The following is a 6,386-nucleotide window of genomic DNA, read 5'->3' as shown; positions in this document are numbered from 1 at the left end:
GAGAACCAGCTTCTACAAGTTATCCTCTGATTTCCATTTGTTCTCCATGGAGCATGCATGTCTGGCCCACATACACATACACACACAAGATAAATTTTAAAATGAGAAAAAAAGGAAGACGAGAAACTAAGATTGTACTACCACTCATCTAAATTTTGAACATTTATTTTTTTCTATTTTGAAAATTGGTAATTTAATCTTTAAAAATACCATTTGAATTCTTACTTTATTTTTTTTTAATGTTAACACAGTTATCCACAATGATCTTACGGTTCCCCATACCTATTGCTAAGAAACATAAGGACCTAACTCGCCTTGGCTTACAGGGGAGTGACCCAAAGCATTGCTATGTGCCACTAGATGTTTCCAGGGTGAGCATACTTGCAAGTGTCCCTTCGTGCTGCTTCTTGGGCTCAACAAACTGCTTCCCACAGCCCTATTCTGCTGACGCCACGTAGTTGTGGAGTATCCAGTGTTAACAAAGTTCTCTGGCTGCTTCTCGGAAGTGTCAAGAGGAAACTGGCTTTTCCCAAGATCTTCCAGATGTGTTACAGTAAACATGAACCAGGAGAGTTAAGCTTCCTTTTGACCACAGCAGCTATGTAGAAGCAGCTGCAGCTTTGATAAGGGCTGCCGTTTGAACTGTTTTAAAGGGATTGAAAGCTACATTAAAAAAAACTTTTCTTTATCTCCTCATGTGCATGCACGTGTGTGTGTGTGTGTGTGTGTGTGTGTGTGTGTGTGTGTGTGTGTGCAAGCTCATGTGGAATTGAGAAGACAACTTTCAGGAATCAGTTCTGTCCTTCCACTATTTAGGTTTCCGGACTCGGTGGCAAGTGCTCTTCCCCACTTAGCCATCTCACCAGCCCCAAAAGCAGCCTTTCAATTTACACTTGAGGCCAGAGAGATGGCTTAGAGATTAAGAGCATTTACTGCTGTTGTAGAGGACCTGGCTTCAATTCCCAATACCCACATGGCAGCTCACAACTGTCTGTCCTTTCAGTTCCAGGGGATCTGACATCTCATCTGTGCACGTATGTATAAGACGGAAAAACCACTAATACACATAAAATAAAATAAATAAACTTAAAAATTTAAAGTGTTACATAAAGACAGAAAAGTACACATATGTAAGTGGGCAGCTCATTAAATTTTCAAAAACCCAACACTCTGATGTAACTATGATCCAGATCAAGAGGTGGTACATTAAGTCAGATGTGGTGGTACTCGTCTTTAATCTCAGCACTCAAGGCAGAATTCTGTGAATTCAAGGTCAGCCTGGTCCACACAGTGAGTTCCAGGACAGCCAGGACTACACAGAGAAATCCTGTCTTGAAAAAAAAAACCAAAGGAAAAAAAGAAAGAAAGTGATACACTAATAATATTACAGTAGTTCTTTGCTTTTTCATAAATTAGGTGACAGGATATATACAGGTCTTTTTCTGGTATCTCTTGAAGAAAACTGTCATCTGCACAACATTGAGAAGCCCAAAACCTCTACATGGTACAGTACCTCTCTTATAAAGGGAGGCTTTATGCTTCAAAGGTCTTTCTGGAAAGTGTAGGAAAACCAAGAAGAGGTTAAGTTCATGCCTTTCTCTGAGGCCATAAGAATCCCTGCATGGAATGGATGTTCCAGGTCACTATAACCTCTAGAAAGGATGCAGATGTGCCCCTGGGTTCCATCAAATGGTTAAAGCTTTCCCACAGAGTCTCCCATTTTCTAGGTATCGCATTCATTATCCTTCCCACTACAGGTGTCCATTGTCTTCATCCCTCCACAGGACGGCCTTCATCATTTCTTGCTTTGGCTTGAGTTCCCTTGTTCAGTATAACAGAACTCAGCACTTTGCCAGACTCCACTGTAGGTACAGTGTTTTTAATAAACGGTTTCTGTCCTGTGCCCCAAATAAGCAAAACTTGTCCTTTTCAGGGTCACAACACGTCCAGCCAAAGTTCACAAACCATTATGGAGTTCTCATGTTTTCTCAAGAACAAGGTTTTCTAATAGTTCCAGACATTTCTTTCCCGTAAGCAACATGGGGTTAGATACTGAAATTGCCAGCTCCAAAGATATTTAAAAAGACTCTCCATTTGCACCACAGCTCAGTAGGTGCGGGTGGAAAAAGGATCTCCCGATATTGGCCTCACAGATAATACCGGCAGTGTCTGTATTGTACCACAATAAAGGGGCTGCCGTGGGTGCAGCTTTCCGCCTTCTAAGAAGATCCTTTGCTCTGTAGGAGTTACTGGGTGTGCCTGGAGAAGCTCCAAGAAGGTTAATAAGTGCCTGTGAAAGCAAGAGGGGGAAGATTGAAAGAGAACCCAGGAAATTCTCACAATGATACACGGAAAAGGAGGCAAATGCCAACTCCTTAGTCAGGCTTCAGAACACTAAAGAGAAACATAAACATATGAAGAGGGATGGGCGCCGCCTCTTCTGTCAGGTGACTGGATATGTAATCAGCGTTTCCTTTCCCACGTGCTGACTGCTCCGAGCCTGGGAAGGGGAAACAGGGACAGAAAATGCTCAGTAAATGGTCCTCAGTAAACACTGAAGAACACCCTGGGATGCTCTCATGCCTGCCCAGTAAGAAAACACCGTCTTGCTTTAGAAGATTTATCACTTTATATTTCTCAAAATAACACAGTAGAATTATAGGCAATACAAGATTCAAGCTATGTGAGTCTTTTAATTCAGGCAGGATTGAATGTATAATTAAGATTAATTATAGCATGATGGAATTGGAGACATACGATTATTGCATCATATTCCTCGCAGACATGCATCTTGCATTCACATCATTTTGGTTTTTCAGGTTAAAAAGTATGCTGGGAGGAAGAGGCAATGGAGCTGAGCTGCATTTTGCTGCTAGGGTGTTGTAGAAGTTAATTTTTGCCAATGGCTGTCTCAGGGGTGTTGAAATGTACCCAGATACGATGGGGTTTAGAATATGCTGCCTTTATTTCACTTCCTTTGAGAAAAAGTCAACCTTAAAATATCTCCATCAGAAGATGAAAGCATTTGTATTAACAAGCTGACGGAGTCACCTGACTGCATGGGTTGTATGTTAAGGTGAAGTGAATTAATTTTTCAGTCATAAACCCAAAATAGGAGTGGGAGCCTGGAAATATTTGAGAGTAGGTCTCGCTTGAATCAAAGAAGACAGGCAGACCTTCATAGTTTTGACTCTCCTATTAGAGAAAAATAAAACCAAAGAAGGAAATTATATTGTAGATTATGGTATATTATTTCTTTGAGATTTTATTTATTTTGATGTGAATGAGTGTTTGCCTGAATGTGTATCTGTGCACCATATGTATACCTGGTACGTATACCTGGTACCTGTAGAAGAGACCAGAAGAGGGCATAGGATCCCCTGGGGCTGGAGTTATAGATAGTTGTGAGCTGCCTTGTGGGTGTTAGGAATTGAACTGGGTCCTCTGGGAAAGAAGCCAGTGTTCTTAACTGCTGAGCTATCTCTCCACTCCTTTGTATATTATTTAAATATTAAAATATATAGTGACAGGGCACTATTTAAGCCTGTCTGTGTATTAGACCTAAGAGAGCATTTTTAAACTATATTTTGGCAAGTTCATAATATATACAATGTATTGTGATCATATTCACCCTCCATTATCCTTCCTCATTCTCTTTTCACTCCTGCAAGACTCCCTTCTTCCCAACTAGACCTCCTCCTACTTACATGCTTTTATTTTTGTGACTGAGTTGAATTTGGCTTGCTTAGATGAGCATGATGAGGGGTTATTTAGTTGAGCACAGGCCACTTCCCATTGGCTATACCAGTGAAAAACCCTCTCCTAGCCGTTAACTGTCAATAATTCCTCAAGGAGGGGTGAGATTCCATGAGCTTCCACCCCATCATGATGGAACGTTGAAAGGCCAGATCTTCCCCAGGTCCAGGCAGCCACAGCTATGCTATGTAGAATCTCTCTCTCTCTCTCTCTCTCTCTCTCTCTCTCTCTCTCTCTCTCTGTCATCTATGTCTATCTATCTATCTATCTATCTATCTATCTATCTATCTATCTCTATTTATCATCTATCTATCAATCATCTATATCTATCTATCTATCGATCTATCTATCATCTGTGTTTATCTATCTATCATCTATCTATCATCTGTGTTTATCTATCTATCATCTATCTATCTATCTATCTATCTATCTATCTATCTATCTATCTATCATCTGTGTTTGTCTATCTATCTATCTATCTATCTATCTATCTATCTATCTATCTATCTCTATTTGTCATCTATCTATCAATCATCTATATCTATCTATCTATCTATCAATCATCTGTGTTTATCTATCTATCATCTATCTATCTATCATCTGTGTTTATCTATCTATCTATCTATCTATCTATCTATCTATCTATCTATCTATCATCTATCTATCGAGACATGGTCTCACCGTGTAGCTCTAGATGATCTGGAACTAGAACTCACAGAGATCCAGCTGCTGCTGCCTTCCAACTGCTGAGATTAAAGGCTATACTGTGCTTTTTGGTTTTTGTTTTTCCAGACAGAATTTCTCTGTTTAACAGCCCTGGCTGTCCTGGAACTTTCTTTGTAGACCAGGCTTGCCTCAAACTCACAGAGATCCACCTGCTTCTGCCTCCCAAGTGCTGGGATTTAAGGCATGTGTTCCCTTGCCTGGCAGGGCTATACAGTGGTTTAATTTCAGTTTTCTTGGGTACTATTGTAACACTAAAAGGGATGGTCCTCAAAATTGAGTAAATTACATATTTTAATTAATATATACTTTTTATTATGAAGATTTTTGAAATACACATTCAAACTCCTTTCAAAGAAAAAATTCTTGAACTCTATTATTGTCTTACATTATTTTATTTTTATTATGTGTTAATACAAGATCAGTTAAAACTCCTGCTTATAGCTCTTAATCAAGCTTAGGGTCAAATTAATGCATAGGAAACATAGGCAAATGTATAAACTATAACATTTAAATTCAAATACTCATTTAAGGTACAGGAGGATGTGATTTTTTTCCTAAAAGTACTCTTTAAATATATTTACAGTCTTTTTTCCCATTTGAATTACTTACAAATCATCCCGCTCTGGCCAAAATGGTCATAATTCTATCTGAAAACCAGAACACTGAAACAGGGTAATACTTTCCATCAAGGTGGAGCATTCATTAAGATGAACATCTATATTAGCTATTTTTGAGGCAGCTGCTTATTTTGTAGCCTCTTATCAGGGAACAGAGCATTCATGCCAGAAGTGGAGGTGGCCCAGAATGCAGAAGACTTACCACATCAGTGATCCACTTCCTTCAGCTAGGTACCACCTCCTAAAGGTTCCACAACTTCCAAGAGTAGTACCATCAACTGAAGACCAAGTGTTCAAACACATGAGCCTATGATGCCACATTGTCTTCTAAATAGTCACATCTATGCCCATAGATCAACTCTGGACATCCATTACTGAAGAGACTCCTAACACATCTAAGTGCAGAGAATAAGTTACTGTTGAATATATTAGAATTGCTTTTGATTTTTCAAGACAGGGGTTCTCTGTGTAACAGCCCTAGCTGTCTTGGAACTCACTTTGTAGATCAGGCTGGCCTTGAACTCACAGAGTTCACCTGCCTCTGCCTCCTGAGTGCTGGGATTAAAGGCATGCCCCCCACCTGGCAGAAATATTTATTTAATTTGAAATTTTTATTAGTTCTTTGAGCATTTCATACAATGTGTTTTGATCATAATCATATTTGCTCCTGGCCTCCAGTCATCCCAAATCCACATCCTCTTCCCTGCCCACCCAAGTCTGTGTCCATTTTTTTAAACCTATCAAGACCAATTTGTGTTGCTCAAATATTCTTGGATGTGCGGCCAACTTTCCAGAGGCTACAACCTTAACACTGTCTCTCCCTCTCCTAGGAGCTAAAAATTCCTAACAGTTCCCTGGTAGGATTTCATGCCTAACCCCCTTCTCCATGCTAGGATGTGGTCTAGCCTGGGTTTGCACAGACGTTATGCATGCTGTCACAACTGTTGTGAGTTCAGATGTGTAGCTGTGCTGCTATGTCTGGAAGACACTGTTTTCTTATAGTCAACTAGCATGTCTGGTTCTTAACACTATGTATTCTCTCTTTTCCACAGTGATCCTCGAGTCTTAGGAGGGGCTATAGTTGTTTTTAGGGCTGAAGGTTGAGAGATGCATTGATCTATGGGCATGAGGATAAGTCTTTAGGAGTTCATTTTTAGATTCTCCCCCAGGGCCTATGACCTGTCTTGCCATAGTGAAAATTTGGTATATTTCCATGGTGGAATATTATTCATGTATTAAGAAAAATGAAAATCATAGTAGAGTAGATGGAGCTGGAAACAGTCATTC

At 39.8% G+C, this 6,386-nt stretch overlaps 1 non-coding gene across 1 annotated transcript; it reads right to left on the bottom strand.

Annotated features, from left to right (window-relative positions):
* Positions 1–517: 517 nt before the first annotated feature.
* Positions 518–635, bottom strand: LOC131900289 (small nucleolar RNA SNORA16B/SNORA16A family). Its single transcript, XR_009376191.1, has one exon. It is a non-coding gene; the product is annotated as a small nucleolar RNA SNORA16B/SNORA16A family (small nucleolar RNA).
* Positions 636–6,386: the final 5,751 nt, after the last annotated feature.

This window comes from Peromyscus eremicus, chromosome X (assembly GCF_949786415.1).
Source record: "Peromyscus eremicus chromosome X, PerEre_H2_v1, whole genome shotgun sequence".
Classification (NCBI taxonomy): domain Eukaryota; kingdom Metazoa; phylum Chordata; class Mammalia; order Rodentia; family Cricetidae; genus Peromyscus; species Peromyscus eremicus.
The sequence above is the reverse complement of the archived record's forward strand: the minus strand, read 5'-3'. Positions and strand labels throughout refer to the sequence as shown.